The following is a 20,371-nucleotide window of genomic DNA, read 5'->3' on the forward strand; positions in this document are numbered from 1 at the left end:
TGATGCTTGTAACAGCAAACCTACTGTGCTGACAAGCACATACAAGTCTAGCAAACACAGTTATTTATAGTATATTCTAGTAATGAGAATAAATGATATATTGCTGGCTTTTGTGTTTGCTGTATTATACCTTTTATCATTATTTTAGAGTGTATACATCCTATTTATAGAAACATTTGCTGGAAATAGCAAGTTGCCGCATGGGTAGCAGCAGTCTCATGAGCTCATCTTCCCAGCATCTCTTGATTGTACCAAGTAAGCACACAGAGTGACTGGCACCTACTACCTAGGTTTTGTGAGCAGACTCCATGTTTGCACAGTGACATAGTTGTCCATTGTTTCTCTGTCTACAAATCTGAAAGTGTCTCCTGAGTGTATCTTAATCTTGATTTGTCCTTCATTCCTGATAGTTCTGTTTTTACTTTAAGTTATGTAAAACTTTGTCATTAGCTACATAAACACTTAGGTTTATAAGTCCTTTTAGCAAAAATCAACTCTCTTTTCATTACAAAGCAATATTTATTTAAAGGAAAATTCATGATGGCTTTGTGGTGGAAATGACTTTGTCTGATATAATCACCACTCCTGCTTTCTCTCTTTCTTTTTCATGGAGAACATTGTACCGGATAAATTCCACTTCACATGTGGAATTCAATGGGTTCTAGTGTAAGAGTTGAAGAGCTAATGCTGTAATTCAATCGTAGGACATTTTTTAAATCACCCCCGAAGGAAGACCATGCATGTCCACAGCTACCCTAGCCCCTTCTCCCCACCTTCATTTATAAACTTCCCTCTTCACCTTTTACTGATTTTATAGTCATGCCTATTCTAGAAATTTCCTATAAGCGGAATCATATGTTATGTGCTCTTTGTATTTGAGAGCCTTAAAACTATTTTCAGTTACACATTCTATTCAAGTACAACTACAATTATCCACAAATTCATAGACATTTTAACAAGGTATACAGAGATCCCATATCTCCTTTAACCAGTTTTCCCTATCTTGCAAAGTTTGAGTACAGAGTCACACTAAAGCCACAGGTCATTTTCACCACCAGTAGGATACCTCATGACATCTTGTTATATTTTCCTCCTGTCTCCACCTTCTTAACATTTGGCAACCAAAAATCTTGCCTGCTTTTCTAAAATCTTATTCTTTTGAAAATGAATATGAAATGAAAATGAAGTATGAGATTGGGAAAAGATCTTTACCAATCCTACAACTGATAGAGGGCTTATATCCAAAATATGCAAAGAAATCAAGAAGTTAGACTGCAGGGAGACAAATAACCCTATTAAAAATGGGGTTCAGAGCTAAACAAAGAATTCACAGTTGAGGAATGCCAAATGGCTGAGAAGCACTTAAAGAAATGTTCAACATCTTTAGTCATAAGGGAAATGCAAATCAAAACAACCCTGAGATTTCACCTTACACCAGTGAGAATGGCTAAGATCAAAAACTCTGGCGACAGCAGATGCTGGCAAGGATGTGGAGAAAGAGGAATACATTGTTGGTTGGGATTTCAGACTAGTACAACCATTCTGGAAATCAGTCTGGAGGTTCCTCAGAAAATTGGGCATTGCACTACCTGAGGACCCAGCTATACCTCTCTTGGGCATATACCCAAAAGATGCTCCAACATATAACAAAGACACATGCTCCACTATGTTCATAGCAGCCTTATTTATAATAGCCAGAAGCTGGAAAGAAGCCAGATGCCCTTCAAGAGAGGAATGGATACAGAAAATGTGGTACATCTACACAATAGAATATTACTCTGCTATTAAAAACAATAACTTTGTGAAATTCATAGGCAAATGGATGGAACTGGAAAATATCATCCTGAGTGAGGTAACCCAATCACAGAAAAACACACATGGTATGCACTCATTGATAAGTGGATATTAGCCCAAATGCTTGAATTACCCTAGATGCACAGAACACATGAAACTCAAGAAAGATGACCAAAATGTGAATGCTTCACTCCTTCTTTAAAGGGGAACAAGAATACCCTTGGGAGGGAATAGGGAGGCAAAGTTTAGAACAGAGGCTGAAGGAACACCCATTCAGAGCCTGCCCCACATGTGGCCCATACATATACAGCCACCATACTAGATAAGATGGATGAAGCAAAGAAGGGCAGGCTGACAGGAATCGATGTAGATCTCTCCTGAGAGACACAGCCAGAATATGGCAAATACATAGGTGAATGCCATCATTAAACCACTGAACTGAGAACGGGACCCCTGTTGAAGGAATCAGAGAAAGGACTGAAAGAGCTTGAAGGGGCTTGAGACCCCATATGAACAACAATGCCAAGCAACCAGAGCTTCCAGGGACTAAGCCACTACCCAAGGACTATACATGGACTGACCCTGGGCTCCAACTGCATAGGTAGCAAAGAATAGCCTAGTAAGGGCACCAGTGGAAGGGGAAGACCTTGGTCCTGCCAAGACTGAACCTCCAGTGAACATGATTGTTGGGAGGAGGGCGGTAATGGGGGGAGGATGAGGAGGGGAGAAGGGGAGGGAGAGGGGCTAGGGGGATGTTGGCCTGGAAACCGGGAAAGGTAATAACAATTGAAATGTAAATAAGAAATATCCAATTTAATAAAGATGTAGAAAAAAAAAAAGAAATTGAATGTATGAATAGGGTTGGCTCTTTTTGACCTAGCACGGTGATCTGGAAACAGATGCAGTCGTTGCACGTGAGAATGGTTCTGTACCTGTTCATTACTGGGTAATATTCTGCAGTATGGGTGTGTCATGGTCGGTTCAAGATTCACACACCGAGCACTTGGTCAGTGATTCCTTTCAACTACTATGAGTATAGTTGCTACAAACACTCACGAGCCAGGCTTTGTGTGAACCTAAGTCTTCATTCCTGTTAAATAGATCCTTTAATAAACCAATAGCTCAGTTGTACAGTAATGACAGGCTAGTTTTCCACAAAACTGCTGACCAGTTTTCCAGAGTGTCTGTGTCGTGTGGCACCTGTAGCTGTACCTGGTCCAGCTTCTCTAAACCCTCGGTAGTGTTTACATTGCCTCTGCTCTTTTAATTTTAGCTTTTCTGATGGGCGTGCCATGATATTTCACTGCGATTTAATTTGCATTTCCCTAAAGGGTAATGATGATGGACGTTTTCTCATGTGCCTACTTTAACCATCTGTCTATCCTTGTCGGTGAAATGCCTCTTCATGTTTGTCCATTTTCTAATTGGATTTTTTTAACTAAAATTTGAGGCTCCCCCTCCTCCCCTGATACTCTAAATGGATACCTTTGCTGCACACACAGTTGGAAAACATGGCCTCTCGCTGGCAGCTTGTCTCCTTAACGTTCTCACAAGGCACAAAGTCTTTTACAGAAGCAGAAATCTCCATTTTAATAAACTCTAATTTATCATTCTCCCCCTTCCAATGTGGCTTTGACTTCAGGTCTAAGAACTCTACAGCTAACTCTAGATTTTCTCCTTTCATTAATTTGTTTTGTTTTTGAGCCAGGGTCTCACACTCTGTGGCTAGCCTGGGACTCATTATATAGCCCAGGTTGGCCTCTGCCTTGCACCAATCCTTCCTCAGTCTCCCGTGTGTTGGGATTGCAGATATGAACTACAACAAATGGCTTGGAATGTTTCTTCAATATAGACACAGTTTCAAATTTGACATTTAACGCTGTAATCCATTTCAGTCATTTTCCGTTCGAAGCATGAAATTTCGGGTTGGGTTCTTTTTGTTTGCCTATAGATGTCCAATCACTTCAACACCCATTGTTGAAGAGGCGATTTTTCCCTCCATTGAATTACTTTTGCACCTTTGTCATAAGTCAATTCAGCATATTTGTGTGGCTCTATTCTATCCTATTTATCTATCTATCTGCCAATACCACACTGTCTCAATTATTGCAACTATATTAGTCTAGAAATCAAGCAGGCAGTTCCTTACACTCTGTTCTTTTTCAAAATCCCTTTACCTATCTCCATTCCTGTGTCTTTTCATATGAAGTTTAGAACTTCTATATTTATAGAGCATGTGGTTGAGAGTTTGATAGTCTTGCTGCTAAAATTCTCAGTTAATTTTGGGTGATAACATCATTTGCTCAAGCCTGCTAAGTCTTCTAACCCATGAACACTAGTGTCTGGTTATTTTCATCTTATCAGTTTTAATGTTGAGTAGCTTTAAGCAGGAAAGTATTATATATGTTGTCATTCATATTGAACACCCAAGTATTTTTTTGAACAATGAGTTTGATTAGTATTGTATTTTAGTAGGACAGTGCATACCTAGAAACCTCAGTGCTCAGGGGGCAGAGACAAGAGGCATGCAGAACATTTGAGGACAGAGTTCTGTAGCAAATTCCAGGCCAGCCAGAGTTTTGTAGCAAGATCCTCTTTCAAAAGAGAATGAAACAAAATAACAACTCAACAACATGGTACTGTATTATAAATTTTGACTTTATTGCTAGCATATGCAAATATTATTAATTCATGTATATTTATCATGTACTCAACAATCTTGCTGACTGTACTACCTAGTTCTAGAAGTCTCTGGTAGGGGGTTGGGATTCATGCATAGACAGTCGTTTCATGTATAAATAGGGATGGTTTTATTCCTTGCTGTCTGTTTCCCACATGTTTTAATTCCTTTTCTTACCTTTTCAACACACACACATATGCACCCAGACTGGTACTGCTGAGAGAAGAACTGCAAACAGCACACTCGTGCCTGAGGACTTCAACATCCCACTTGCAAAAATTGATGCGATATATTGCTAAAGATGGATCAAAATAATGGAGATCATTGTAGGTCCTATATGATTTAAAAGTATGAGGAGCTATAACAATTTTACAGCCATCAATTTGCAACTTTGATTTAGAAATTTTTTAAGGAAACAGACTACCACAGAAGACTCAGTATGAAGAGACCTCTTAAGCAACAGTCTACTAAGAAAATAAAATTTGCAATAAAATATTTGAAAAAAAATTAAAGAAATTTACCAAATACATGAAACATTTGTACCAATTCTATGTACTCTTTTCTAGAAGATAGAATAGGAGAGCATCCTCTACATATTTTATGAAATGGCTCTGATACTGCACTAGAGAAGATAGAACAAAACAAAGTCACAAACTAATGATGTTTGCGTATAGATACAAAATTTAAAAATATACATTATCAAGTAAATTTAGCAATATATGGAGCTTATTATGATGCTATGACTAAGTGATATCTATCCCAAGAATTTGAAATTTGTTCAAAATTCAAAAAGGTAATCAATGTAATTAATCTTATTAACAATCTTAGGACAAAATCTCCTACAACCATATTGATCAAGGCAGACAAAGCTTAATGCCAGTTCATAGCAAAAACTACAAAATAAAATCTTAGTGAAATTTCAGTAGAGAACTTCCCAAACTACATAAAGAATAAACTAAGTTAATGATCTCCAGCTAACTACAGCATCGTGTTAGAGTGATAGTAATTGTTTGCTCAATGTGCACACTCAACACAGTACTGAGGTTGTAGCCTTTGTAATAAGGCAAGAAAAGGATTTAAACCATGAGTAGCTTGGAAAGCAAAATCAAGCTGTTCCTGTTTATATGCCAAGTGGCTGTCTATGTAGAAATCCCAAGCCCACACCAGAGATTTTTGTAACTAGTAAGTCCAATTAGTAAGATTATAGATCACGTGATAAACATACACAAATCAATGATATTTGCATAAGCTAGAAACTAATGTAAGGAAATCAAAATTTATAATACAAGACCATGTTGGTGGGGTTGTGCTGTCTTGTTCTGTTTTGAGACAAGATCTTGCTGTGTAATCCTGGCCGCCCTAAAATTTGCTAAATAAACCTATACTTAGCAGATTCTGAAATATCACACACAGATGTATAGCCATTAACTCAATTATGTGGGTTATATTCCTTAGTATTGTTAAGAGTTTTCTTAGTGGATTAACCCTAGTATTACTAAATAATGCCCTTTTCTTTCTCCAGTAATATTTTTTTGTTTTGAAGTATAACACATATGGTATAACTTTCTCATATATATTTTCACTCTCTTGTTTTCAACTGCTTGAAGACAGTGTAATCAGATAATATGTTTAAATCCTCTTTTTAACTTATATTTTTATATAATTTATATTTAATGTGATAATTACTATATCGATAATCTATTGTTTGATTTATGATTTCCGTCTAATATTATTTTGTGTGTATATATGATAGTGTGTGTTTATGGTATATGATGTGAGTGTGTATGTGTGTATGGTATGTATATAAGATGTGTGTATGTATCTGATTCACGTGTATATGATATACATGTGTATATGATTTGTGTACATGGGGTGCGTGTGTATGTGTGTTTATGTGTGTGTGTGATGTACATATATGATGTGTGTATATGTATATGATTTGTATGTATATATATGTATGTGTGTGTCTGATGTGTAAGTATATGTGGGTATGATATGTGTGTATGTATGTAAACATATGTGTGTATGAAGTATGTATATGATGTATATGTATGTGATGCATGTGTATATATGTGTGTATGATTATGTGTATGGTGTGTGTGGCGTGTGTACCATGACATACATGTGGAGGTCAGAATATAACTTTGTGGAGTCTGTTCTCTCCTCTTCTCACATGGGGTCCAGAAACTTAGCTCAGGTTGTCAAGCATCTTTACCCATGAACCATCTCATCAGCCACTAATCTCATTTCTTTTTCACTGTGTTTATTTTCATAATCTCAATTGGGGATTTAAAAAACCTACATTCATATGTTAATATTTTGAGTGCATTAATGTATCAAGCTTTTCTAGTAAATTCTCTACATATCATACTTTGTATACACAGCTTATCACATTCTAAGACCACCAACCTCCCAATTCCCTCAATGCAGAGAACTTACCTCCTTCTATATCTCTTTGGCTTCTTTGGTTTGTAAAGTATGCTTCTTAAATATGTCTTTCGCATGCCTTTAGAAAGACAGCCGACAATGTTACCATTTCTGCTTCAGCTGTCAGAGAGCCCAGAGCACCCAATGAAGCCCCTTTTCTGCTTGCTGCGTCCTTCCTGGTGTTCCAATCCCTCTGCCCTTGCTTACCTCCCTTCTCCTTTAGCTGCTCTTTTAGGTTAGATATCTGGCAGTATCTTTACATAAAGAGCTCATCTATCTCCATCTTATCCGTGATGGGCCCTTTTGTCTGATACAGAGTATGGAATCCCAGGTAACAGGCGTGGGGGTGAATCATTCTTTTCTTTCAGCACTTGGAAAATAGCGTGACTTCCTTTGCGTCTCCGTGGCTTCAGCTGAGTGTTTTACCATAATTTGAGCTATTTCTCCATTATAAGTGAGACATTGTTCTTTTCTGACTGTAATCTTCAGTTCAATCGCCACATGTGGTGGCGTAGATGTGATTGGATTTCTGTTGTTTGGGATTTTGTAGCTGTTCCAATGTGAAGGCTTGTGTCCCTGGACAAGTTTGGGGAGTTTTCAGTCATTATTCCTTGGAGTGCTCATTCTTGATCTCTCTCACTATTTCTTGAACCCTGGTGATATGAAAATGAGATATTTTGTTATAATTTCACAGGTCTCTGTGACTATACTCCTTTTCAGTAGTCTATAGTCTTAATTTTTCTTATTGTCCTATCTTATGAGCTGAAACTTTGTCACCAATTATGTTAAGGTTTTTAACAATTATTTTATCTTATGCACATATATTTTCCTGCGTTTTGTCTGCACCATATGCCATCTTCAGAGACCAGCACAGGGCATGATATATCCTGGAAGTGGACTTATAGACTATTGTAAATTACCATGTTGATGCTGAGAATTGAACCCTGGTCCTCCGGAAGAGCAGCTGGTGCCTTTTAACACTGTGAGTTTCTGCAGCCCTGGGTTAAGATCTTTTGACACATTTACTTAGCACAATTAGCTTTTAAGAAGCATCATACCAGCAATACTAACAGTAGGACATTTTCATTTCTCTCTCCCAGTTCTATTTTAAAAGACAGGGACACGGGCCGTTCAGCCTGCTCTTGAGCTCATTATGCAGATGAAGATGATTGAAGATGGTCTTGAACTTCAAGTTCCTCTGTTTCTTCCTCCCAAGTGCTAGGAGCTGTGGCAAGTGCCGTCACACTGGGTTTATTTGGTGTTGAGAACCGGACCCAGGACTTTGTGCACACAAAGCAAGCACTGTACCAACTGAGCTTCATTCCGGCCTCTCCTTGTTCTTTCTGTGTTATTTTTTCATGTTACCTCTTCTATCAATTCTGCACTGCCTGATTATTTGCGTTTAGTCATTTACATAATAAAGATGGTATTGCGTTCGATACCATCCAGGTATGAATGGTTAGGGAAAGAGCCTTTCCATGTCTACATAGCTATCATTTTCAGATTTTCTTCATTTCTTTGCACAGATTTCATTTTCCCTCTGATGTGTGGAAGATATCCCTTCCACATTCAGTACATTTTAGAGTGTGGGTTTGCTAATATTAATCATTTCATCTTTTCAAATCCCTGACCATCTTTACACTACCTTTGTTCTTAAGTTACTTTTACTGGATGCAAAATTCTCCTTGACTATTTTTTCTTTCAATATGTTGCTTTAAGGCACTGCTCTGTGATCTTCTCCTTTGCAGAGGGTATTGGCTACTTTTCTTGTTGATGCAGTAAAATACCCTGATGAAAGCAACTTAAGGACAAAGGGTTAATTTGGGTTCTCACTTTAGGGATCTGGTTCATCACAGTGGGAAAGTCATTATATCAGCAAGTTACATTGTCTCCAATCAGAAGGCAGGAAGGAGTGCTGCTCAGCTCATTTCCTCCTTTTTATTCAGGCGACTGCAGCCTAGGGAATGGTGCTGCCCATGGTAAGAGTGATCCTTCCCATTTTACAGCCTGATCTAGATAATCCCTCACAAAAGTATCAGAAGCTTGTCTCCTTGATGATTCTAGAGCCTGCCAAGCAGCAATCAGGGCTAACCATCACAGACATTCTAAGCAGAGATTTGATATCCTTTCTTTTATTCCTCTGCACACTATCTATCTTTCTTAGGTGGTATGAAGATTTTCCTCTTTATGTTTTTAGTTTCCTTTTTGAATAGTTCAATGCTGGTATGCCTTATAATTGATGTCATGATTTTTATGCTTAGAGCTCACAGAGCTTCTTAGAAATGTCAACTTACAGTTTGTATCAAATAGGTAAGTGTTGGCCAATATTCAAATACATTTTCTACCTTTCCTCCCATGTAGACTGTATTGCTTGTATATTAAGGTGTTTGAAGACATCCTACACCTCATTGAAATGTGTTCATTTTGAACGTACTGTTCTTTCTGGTTCATTTTGCTTTCTCTCTGTTTTTTTCTGACTTCAGATTCACTGATCTTTCCTTCTACCATGTTTAATCTGCCATGAATCTTAACTTGTGTATGTGCCATTTTACATAACATAGTTTTCGTCTCTAGAATTTTAAGCTATTCCCCTTTCGTGTTTTCTCCATCTTTGCCTTTTCAGTACATAAAATGCACTCATAACAACTGGATTGATATCATGTGTTGATTCTGATCACCATGTCAGTTTTGAATCGATTGAAATCGATTAACTTTGTCACCCATTAGATTATATTTTTTCTACTTTGACTGTTTGGTGCTTTTTTAGTGGATACCAGAATTGTAAGTTGTTTTCTTTTTATTGAGTGTAGGATATTGTTTAATCCATTCCATGCTACTTCATCAACAAATAACAAATCACTGTGAGTAGTTATTCTATAAATGCAATGATCAGCATTCCCCCTGATACAGTGGTAAGAGTTATAGATACCTAAGACCGTGTGTATGTGTGGCCTGGCTTAGATTGGATGATCAGGAAAGTTCTTCCTGGAAAGGTGGCATTGAGTGTGAATCTGGCAGCCTGAATGGGGCCAGCTATATTGAGGTCCATTCTCTTTTTGGTTGGGCACCAAATGCCAACTCTTTGCCAAAACAGTAGGAGAAAAACAGGATGACAGAGATCAACAGGAAAAGAGGGAGCTTGCTTTCCAAGAAGACCCGTGTAGGTTAGAGTCAGGGAAGGGTTTTTCTAGTGGGAGCTGGGTGAGAAATACCTTGTTAGTCCAGCAGTACTAACAGCTGTCAACCTGAGACACGGAGGGTAGCTAAGGGAGCTGTCAGCACCACCCCGTGGATTGCAGGGAAGAGTGAGGCCTGGCGAGAGAGTAAACTGTCACTACCTGTTGAGACACATCTGCAGCACGGGGCCTAGACCTCAGGCTTGCGAGCTCAGCTAGACATTGCCCTTGCTAACCAGATTATTTGCCTGGGATCTCGGATCTAACCATCTAGTCAACGTCCTAAAAGCCCTCAAGTGTAACTAGCTTTGGAAGAAGGTCTAAACTCAGCCTGACTTCTTTGAATCCAGAATAAAGAATGTGGGACTGCAGTGGGGTCATCTCACAACATGATACTAAAGGGGAGACTGGCTGCCAGTACCACCGCACCATGGAAAGAGAAGGCTATGCCTGCCAGCTCCAGACACCTGGTAGCCAACACTTGTCTTGTGATGTCAGACCAGCTAGGGAGTAGACCATTGAAGGTAAGAGCTGGCTTAGAAGTTCATGTCTTCCCTGGCATCTGCTTCTGCCCACATGGACTCAGTGTCCTGAGAGACATCTGAGAATGCAGTGTCACCTGTATGAAAGAAGCATCTTTATCCATCGACACGTGAGGCCTAGTAGCTTGACAAGAGAATGGGATGGTAAACACAGAGTGGATAAACTATCTTCTGCCCTTTTGACCACAGGAACTGTGTATGCTACCGGTGAATTCACTAAGTCAGCACTGGCTTTGGGACCCAGAAATGTTTAGACACATTCAGTCACCTTGCTTAACGTCTAAAAACTGCTTACATAGAGGCAGCTACCTGGTGACTTAGCAAGATACTGGCCCAGGCCCACTGTGATCACTGCCTCTTGCTTGCACAGAATAAATTAGGCAGTGAGTGAAGGGAGGGATAGGGAACCCATATTTGTACAAGTTAGCACAGAAACCAAGGGGGAGAGATACTGAGGAAACAAAGATGTGCCAGGTTGATGATCTACCTGGCAAGAGAATATAATCATGAATGATGGCGGAATAACTGCAGTCAGTAGATCTGTCAGAAAATATGAATGGAGACACACAGAAATCTTCATGGGAAGCAGAGAAATATCAGGTATTGAGGCTGGAGGTACCAAGAGCTTAGAGAGGGGCTCGCTGGGCAGGATCATGTCTATGAAGAAAGGAGACAGTGACAGGGTTCATTGAGGGATGGTTACAAGGCACTTTCTGGAAGGAAATGCCATGTAGGAGCATGTCACATAGGGGGTGGGGTTGTCTGTGTGTCTTCTGGGGTTTCTGTGTAAGAAAGGAAGTGCTGCAGGAGGAGAGATACCCCAGGGCAAAGGGTCAAGAAAAAATGCTACAGTTTGTATCTGAAGCATTTTTTAAAGGCCTATACATTAGCTATATACTCTTTAAGACAGAATATTAAAGAGTCTGGGCCTAGAGAGTGTTTTTGGGTGATTTAGAGTGTATCCTTTGAAGGGGATGATGGGACTTGTCCCTCCCTGGCTTTGGCTCCCTGTGGTGAAGTGAATGGCTTTTTAAAAATCCTATGTTTAGAGTATCTTGTGCTCCCAGGTCTTAAAAAGAACCTTTTGTCTTTATAACTTGATTGTTGCTGGTTTGTTACCATAGTCAAAAGACACCTAACCCACCTAACTGGCTTCCTTGAAACAATCCGGGCCCAGCCTAGCCCTGATACAGCTACTATGGTGTCAAGTACAATCCTACCTCTCCTGGCTGGACACCATCCTCCCGAAGCACTCTTTCTTTTCTTCACATCTTTGTAGCTTCCATTTTCCAGAGGCTGGGGTCCTCTGTCCTTTCCTTCTTGCCCGTCCTTGTCTTCTGCTCTCGCCTGTGTACACTCTGCTCTTCCAGTATGTGGATTTGCAGCTGCTCTCTAGAAGACGGTGAGACTTCCCTGACCCCAGCCTGTCCCCATTCCCTTGGTTTGTATTTCTGAATAATCTTACTTCTCCCTTGAGACCTAGTTTAACTTACCACTTCTTCCAGGAAGCCTACCCTGGCTTCCCTAGTGTGAAGCAGCATCTACCTTCCTTAAGTTCCTGTGGGATTTGCAGTCCGTACATCTCTTCACACTTGACATTTAGCTCTCAGTTTTTCATTGGATAGTTGTGAGGCTGGAGGAGGAGTTTGATGAACTAGTAAGATCTGTTTTCTTGTGCTTTGTTCATTGTTTTTCAGTAAGACGATGCAGAGGGCTAACGTACTTGAGTTCTATTGTGAGGATTAGAACAACCTGGTATATGAAACAGGGATAATGAACATAGTCCAGTAGGTCTCTCACAGAGAGCAATTCTGCTCACAGAATACATATGGTTTCCCTCTTCTATAAACATCCCCCTGGCACAAGGTACTGTGCACTATGAAGGGTCAACTCTCATCTTCTGGTGCCAGAGAGACACAGACTGACCTCTCTGAGTGTCCAGGTCTATGTGGCTCTGTACTAGCCAAGGCCAACACTTACTTTCCCTGATCCATGACACATTCTAACCCAGTGGCTCTCAACCTTCCTCATGCTGTTAAGTCCCTTTAACACAGTTTCTGGTGTTGTGCTAACCCCCACAACCATAGAACTATTCCATTGCTACTTCATAACTAATTTTCTACTGTTATGAATTGAAATGTAAATATCCAATATGCAGGATATATTAGTCCCCCAAAAGGGGTCACTACCCACGGGTTGACAATTGTAGCTCTAAACTCATTGGGAGCTGTTACAAAGTTGTGGATCAGGGCTACAGATCAGCACTGAGCTCCTTAGAGCTCTCGGTCCCTGAGAATCAGTCCTGTCTTTCCAAGACTCTTAAGCAAGTCCTCAAGGACACTCCCACCCCCAGGGATTTGTTCCCCTTTTCTTGGTCACAAAGAGCCCTACTTTCCTAATGAGCTGTTAAGGAACTGCCAATTATGCATATAAATGAAGAGGCTGGAAACCATTATGGGTCCAGAAATGAGCTGAAAGGAGCAGCCTCCCTCAGCCTCCGGGTTTGCCTTGCTCTTGCTGAGAAAGCTGCTGAGGAGAATGGCGGGGACGGAGCACCGGCAGCAGCAGCTCCTACTTCCTTTCTTCTCACATGGCTCTGTCTGCTCCGAGGTTTGTCCTTCGCTGTGCTGGATAGTTTTATGTCAGCCTGACTCAGCCTGGTATAATCTGAGAGGAGGGAACCTCAATTGAGACAATGTCTTCCCAGCTGTATGACATTTTCTTATTAAGTGACTGAAGGGGAAGGGACTGCCCATTGTGGGTGGGGCAATCCCTGGGCTGGTGGAAGGGACTGCCCATTGTGGGCGGGGCAATCCCTGGGCTGGTGGAAGGGACTGCCCATTGTGGGTGGGGCAATCCCTGGGCTGGTGGTCCTGGGTTCTATGAGAAAGCAGGTTGAGCAAACCATGAGGAGCAAGCTAGTGAGAAGCATCCCTTCATGGCTTCTGCATCGGCTCCTGCCTTTGGGTTCCTGCCCTGTTTGAGTTCTCGTCCTGACTTCCTTCAGTGATGAACAGAGATATAGAAGTAGAAGCCAAATAAAATCCATCGCTTCCTCGATTTGCTTTTGGATCATGACATTTTGTGGCAGCAATAGAACACAGGGACACTCACAATCAGGTGAAAAGACAGAGGAATATCCATATGTTTAATATGTAACTTTATAAATGTCTGAGCTCTGTCATATATAATATACATTTGCAACTTAAGAACATGTGTGATACACATTCTTCTAGAAAATTATTTCTTGTTGACTTTTCTTTTATCTGGCTGTACATATGTCTCCTGTGGAAATCTAGGGCAAAAGTGGCCCAATAAACTTTTAGTTAATTTCACTAAAAAGAAAGAGGAGGGTGAGGAAGACAATGAAGAGGAGAGCAGGAAACTTGCCTACAGGTTGAAGAACCACTAAAGGAACTCATCCCCTTCAGGTATTAGAAGACCATTGTAATGTTCCAGAGCAGCGAATCAACAGAAGAGTAAAAAGAGATTTATGCTATGATAATGAAAACTCCACACCATAGAGTCTCCCTGCCTGGGCCTCCTTTACTGTCTATGGCCTCCTTTCCTACTCTGCAAAAGCTCTTTGTGTAGACCTATGAGTGGAGAGTCTTTTTTTGCATCTCTCTGTGAATAGATGGAGAAGCTTTTCCTTTTTAGTATTTGGTGGACATGAAGGTTTATGATCGACTTTAAGGTCGGATAACTCTTTTTAGGGTTTATCCTTTCTTCAGAGGAAAATTCTTCTGTCTTGATTTTGTAGATGCCTAGGGTAGCATGGCTTGAACCAAGTCAGAGACAATCACAGTGCAGCTTGGATAGGGATCCAGAAGGCTGGGAAAGCATGTAAAGAGTTTAATGGTATCCAAACTCCAATAAGCCCTCGATCAATAGTGATGTCTTTCTAAAATAAAGTAGACCTCAGAGTGAGCAAATATGTTCCTTTATCAAGGCTCATGGAGATTTTATGTGGGGAGAGAGACCTATAGTCCCCATTTTGCCAACAAAGAAACTGAGGCAAAGAGAAATTAGCTTGAGGTCACTAGCAGAGATGGGAGTCTCACTTTCATTATCTGAGTCTGGCGATCCGGTCCTTTCCATTAGCCGTGCTGACTGCTAAGCCTTATTGTGTTTCCTCTCCCAAGGGATTTGCATTTTAATGGTGGCCAGAGGTTCTATGTTAATGCACAAAACTATGAATATCTAATTGTAGAATCTTAAAATACCACCTAGAGGGGTGGGGCTAAGTGGGCAAGGTCAGGTGTTGAGTAGGGAAAGAGGGAGGTTTTTTTTGTTTTTTTTTTTCCCCCAGCAAGGAGAGAGAGAGAAAAAAAAGTTCTGCTTTTGAAATCATGTTACAGAAGCAACAAATCTTTCTTCTAACCTGATTTGGAAGAAATCTCACCCAGGAAAAGGGAAGGCAAGGGAAGTGGGGGGCCTAAAGAACCATAGTTATGGGGGCTTTGGAATGTGGAAAGGACTTAGATAAACATTGAGGACTAGGGAGAGACTCTGAAGACAGGTCTAAGCTAGAACTGAGGACACTTGGAGGGTGATGCTCTTGCTGACAGTTCTAATCAAGTGCAAGGAATGGGCTCGATTACAAAGAAAAACCTAATCAACTCTCCCACCAGATGTGGGAGAGGCCAGCTAGATTTAGAAGCCCAGATGACGTCACCAGGTTCTACTTCCTCTTCATCTCAGCTGACCTAAGCCTTTGTCTTGAGGCTACTCACAATATCACCTAGCAGAGCCAGGAAAGACCTTTCTTACAATTATTGCTACTGGACATTTTGGGAAGTCTTGGAGTCTCCTATGAGGGTAATGGACGCAGAAGAAAACTCAATAGCAGACAGGAAACCCGTAAGCCTCAGAAGCTTCTTGAAAGAGGGAGATGTAAAAGAGGAAGAGAAATCCTTGGGTTAGACATAAAGGTTGGGCAAGCAGCTGCATGGCAAAAAGGGGTGTAGCTTTGGAGAAAGAGTGGAGAGTCCGAAACACCAAAGAAAGCATGCATACACTCTGAGGCCATCCAAAAGAAACAGGAAAGAGGGAGAGAGCAAGGGAGGGAGGGAGCAGGGGGAGAGAAGGAAAAGGGAGGGAGTGGGGGGAGAGAAGGAAAAGTTATACCTTCCTTTTGCAAGGACTTACAAAGACAGGCAGTACTTACAGAGCTGCATGGTAGCTCCTTAGCAGTTACACAAAGAACAGGGACTTGAGAAGGGAGAGCATATTATATTATTAGGGGAATGATTATTTTTCCTATCTCTTTAGCAAAGTGTTAGGTGAATACACCTTACTGAGGAGTAGCCTTTTAGCTAAGGGATCGACAAATCCAACTAGATTCACTCATGTTTTATGTAGCCTGCAATGTTAGGTTTCTACCCAGGCAAGAGGTAGATTCCATTCCCTTGACCAAAAGAAAATAGCTTTTCCTTAGTGGATCACCTCCCGTGCTACCATACACCATTAGTCCTGGTGAGTATTCCACATATATAACATCAGTGTTTGGTCAGGGACCAGAAGCTAGTTTTGGCAAATAGAGGGAAAAAAAAATAATTCAATGCAGGGAATTGAAAATACACAGCCATAAAAGGCTGAGGTAGCAAATCCCAGGAAGGCAGGGATTGGCCTCCAGGAAATCTAGAGTGCAGGAACCTCAGGGAATCTGCCACTCACAGTCTCAGGTACCTGGAGTGTTTGGGTAAACAAGTTTGGATGCCCAGATGGTGGCAAACCTGCATGGAGAAAGCATGAGTTTTTATGTGTTCCTACCCCTGGGTCTGCTACAAAAACACGCATTGCTAGGCATTTACTACAAAAGCATAGGCTGGTACCAGAGTCTGTGGAAGACAGGGACATGTCAGGAAAGCACTGGAAAGGACGTAACAAATGATCAACAAAGTCATCTCTTAATGTTGACCCTGTTTGGATTGTGTGACTCTACCTGGACAAAGTTCTAGACTGGGGTCTGACATGCTTTGGGGAGGTGGCTCATCGAAGTCACAAGGCTCCCTGAAATCATAGAGTGGGGTCAATTTCATGCAGAATATATGGACTGGGATTTGGGAGGTATGACTCATAAATGATGGTTCTTACTAAAGTAAGAAGAAAATGGGTCCAGAAAAGCATACATTACAGCTTCTGTCTGGATAGATAACTAAAAAATGAATTTTAGAGCCAAACAGATACAGGTTCAAATACCTGTATAAACATACATCTTAAACTTCTTGAAGTTTGACTTCATCCTGAAAGCAGCAATTTGATATGAAGTGTGTGTATTTAAGGATTGCTATCTGGTGCAGAATGTGTGTACGTAATGTCACTATGTTTTTTTTTTCTTTTCATTCTCATTTCCACAGAAGGATTGATTCAATGAACAGGAATTGACTAGCTGTGTCATGGGGAGTCCACTAGAGATGACCAGACATAGTTTACAGCCAGTTGAAAGTCTTTATTCTAGCTGCTGGGACTACACACAGTTATTCAAGGACCTCAGTGTAGCCCTGAGTTTTGGGACGTTTTTGAAGGTAAAACCCGCATCCTGGCATCTTATTCTGAAGCTGTGGTGGGTGGGGGTAGGGGGATTTGCAGAAGCAAGCAGTTTAACAGAAGCTACAATAAGCAGTTAGCTGGAGGGAGTTCTGCACAAGCAGGCAGTGTAACTGAAGCCAAGATAAATTGGCTGGAGCATCTTGACCTTGGGTTCCTAGAATAGAGTTGGGTAATTTTCCATGGGATTCTCCATCAAAGAGATCAAATTTAGTTAAATCTGAAGTGAGCTCAGCAAGAATAATGATGGAGGAAACTTTATATTATCTTGCCTTGTCACAGTATCAAAGATGAATATGATAGTTTCTTGATCTTTATAAGCCAGCGTCCAGGGATCAAGGCAGTCACAAATATCATTACCCTCAGAATTCATGACTACATTAGCTTTATTTACATTACTCTGGCCAAAATACCCCCAAAGTATCATTTAAATGAGGAAGAATATCTATGGTTCTCAGTGTGAGAGGTATCAGAAACATGTCCATTGTGGCTGAAGGGCAGTATGGCACAACAGGTTGGCTCACATGGTGATGGAGAAAATAAAAGAGAAGGGGTGAGCACAAAGGCAGATGCTCAGCTAGATCTGTCCCTTCTCCTTTTGACTCCATCCAGATCCCATATGATGGTGCCATCAACACTCGAGGTGGGCTCTTCCCCTCTGGTAATCCCCCTGAAGATGTTTCACCATCTCCTAGGTGACTCTAAATCCAATCAACTTGACCATGAAGATTAACCACCACCACAGAGGATTGATTCCAGGTCCCTTCCTGGATGCCCAACACATGGACGATCAACTCCTTTGTTGTAGACCTCATCACTGGGACACAGTGCAATGCGTGGCAGAGACAACAAAGGGAGGAAACATTTATGCCTCTCTTGGTTTCAGAGATTCCAGTGCATCATGGCAGGTAGGGTGCAGCAGGCAGGAAGTAGAATGGAGCAGTAACAGGAAGGGGCAAAAGAAAGGTACAGCCCCCTGTGATCTACTTCCTCCCAGCTAGGCCCCACCTTTAGCCATTCCATCACCTTTAAAATTTGAGCTACCAGCTGGGCACTGAGTAGTCAACATAAGCCTGTAGAGGGCATTTTATAGTCAAATCATCCTTTTTATAAAATGGTATAGTTGGTACATAACCTACATGCATCCTCTCAGATGCTTTGACCTCTAAATTATTTATGATATTTAATATAATTAAATAGTATGTAAATGGCTGCTGTGTTGTATTATTTAGGGACTTGTGCAAGGAAAAAAGTCTGCTCTGTTCAATACAGATGCGTTTCTTTTCAAATATTTTCAGTCTGCAGCTGGTTGAAGTGTGTATGGAAATCTATAGAAATCATGTGAAGTGCTATGAAGCATTATATAACATAAATGCAATGAAAATATATTAAATACTATTTCATTATATATTTGATATGAGCACTGCATGCAATTAGGGCATCTTTGGAAAGCTGGCTTCAAGTTCTTATCATTTTCTACAGCCTTCCTTGTCCCACCAAAAATCAAAGCTGCCTGCTACACAGCTTGATTCACACTGGCCCTTCCATTGCCTTCTTCACACCACATACATCAGGAATCTGTTCTCATACAGGAAGGAATGGAAGTTCCTGCTGATTGGACAATCAGCCCCAGAGTAACCAAATCCATCATGTTGAGCTCTCAGGTTCCTGTTTTCTGCTTAGTCCCTCTTCTTTGGGTGGGACTGTGCCTGTCTATGGTGGCTAGTAGGCTATGGAATGTCAGAGTTGTTACTTGGCTCTTTCCTGCAACAGACTTTCTATAACCCATGAGGAACATATTCTGAGTTTCTCTGTAGTTCAGCTTACAAGTGGTTAAACAGCGAAGGAAAAAGTTCCAAAAGGCCCTGCCTGGTCCATCTCTCCACTGCACAATGGCAAAGCTCTTTCTCTGCAGTGACCTTTGATCTAATTGCACACTTGCCATCATTCAATTGGACTCACAATTCTTTGCCCAGTAGGGAAATGACAAGAGACTGAAGGGCCTTGAAAGTTCAGCCCTTAGCTTTGTGGCTTTTTGCCTCAAATGCCACCCAGGCTCCTGCAGGAGGAGCATGCTGTGGTGACTCCAACATCCAAATATTCTAATGCCAAGAGTGCTGGGGGTCAGAGCTATGGCAAGGAGGAGGGAGGGTAGAAGACAGTGGGCGATCCCCGAAGACCTGGTTCCAATGTCCAGCTGCCTCGGAGGTGGCATTGAGAAGGACATTAGCATCTAAACAGTGGCCAGGTGGAAGTAGGTGTTGGGCTGCCTTCCCCAAAGGCCTCTGGCATGGTCCCAGAGGGAAGCTGGGACAGGCCCAGTAAGAGGAAGCAGTGTAGGAAGAAAGATAGAAGGTGCTGGTTGCCAAGCACTAGGCTGAAAGGACCAGGGCAGGCAGAGGAAAGATTTCCATATGGCCCAAGAGCAGGCTGAGCTCAGAGACAGAACATAAGAACATATACAGTCACTGGTGCTTGCCTCTATCTGCGACTCTAAGGTGACCCCCTGACCCCTGCTGATGATGCCACTGGATTTGCTTGAAAAGTGGACATCCCACCCTCACTCTACTCTCAGTCCCTGCTGCTGTCAAATGAGCCTTCTGGAAATATAAGTGGAGCCACTACTCTTTAGTCCTCCAACATCCTTCCATGCAGAATTATCTTGGACCCTTTGTTGTAGCTTTTTGGGCTTTTGGGATCCTCTACCTGTCACCCAGTCTACTTTCCTGTGATGTGACTTGGGTTCCTGCCATCACACGGACCCCACCTTTTCTCCAACAAGTCAGACCCTGTCCAGTTTGCATTCCTGTGACCTTCTGTGCGTCTGATCATCTTCTCTGCCCTTGGGCATTTTACCTGTGAGTCTGACACCTCTGTGGAGCCATCTCTGATCTCTTCAAACGTTTCTGGATCTTTGCACTCACAGAGACATACCGCACATACAGACCTGGGTTCAAATTCTAGCTTGGCTGATGATCTTGGACACATGACTTGATCAGTCTGAGAATTACATTCTGGCCATCCCAAAGCACAGCATCTTATGGAGATTAAGTAAGAGAATGCCTCCCATGTATGAGAATAGTCCTGCAGGGGGTTGGAAGTTGTTTAAGGTTAACGACATGAAGCAGATGGGAAGATGGTACAGTTGATACAGTTCCCAGAACACACGCAGAAAGCTGGGCATTAGGAACCATTATGTC

At 41.5% G+C, this 20,371-nt stretch overlaps 1 long non-coding RNA gene across 1 annotated transcript; it reads left to right on the forward strand.

The window, feature by feature from the left end:
- The first annotated feature begins 13,101 nt into the window (after positions 1 to 13,101).
- LOC120094369 (uncharacterized) lies at positions 13,102 to 19,077 on the forward strand. The gene is made up of 3 exons (XR_005488711.1): positions 13,102 to 13,229; positions 16,982 to 17,149; positions 17,784 to 19,077. It is a non-coding gene; the product is annotated as an uncharacterized LOC120094369 (long non-coding RNA).
- The last annotated feature ends 1,294 nt before the right edge of the window (positions 19,078 to 20,371 follow it).

Source organism: Rattus norvegicus, chromosome 8, assembly GCF_036323735.1.
Source record: "Rattus norvegicus strain BN/NHsdMcwi chromosome 8, GRCr8, whole genome shotgun sequence".
NCBI classification, from domain to species: Eukaryota; Metazoa; Chordata; class Mammalia; order Rodentia; family Muridae; genus Rattus; species Rattus norvegicus.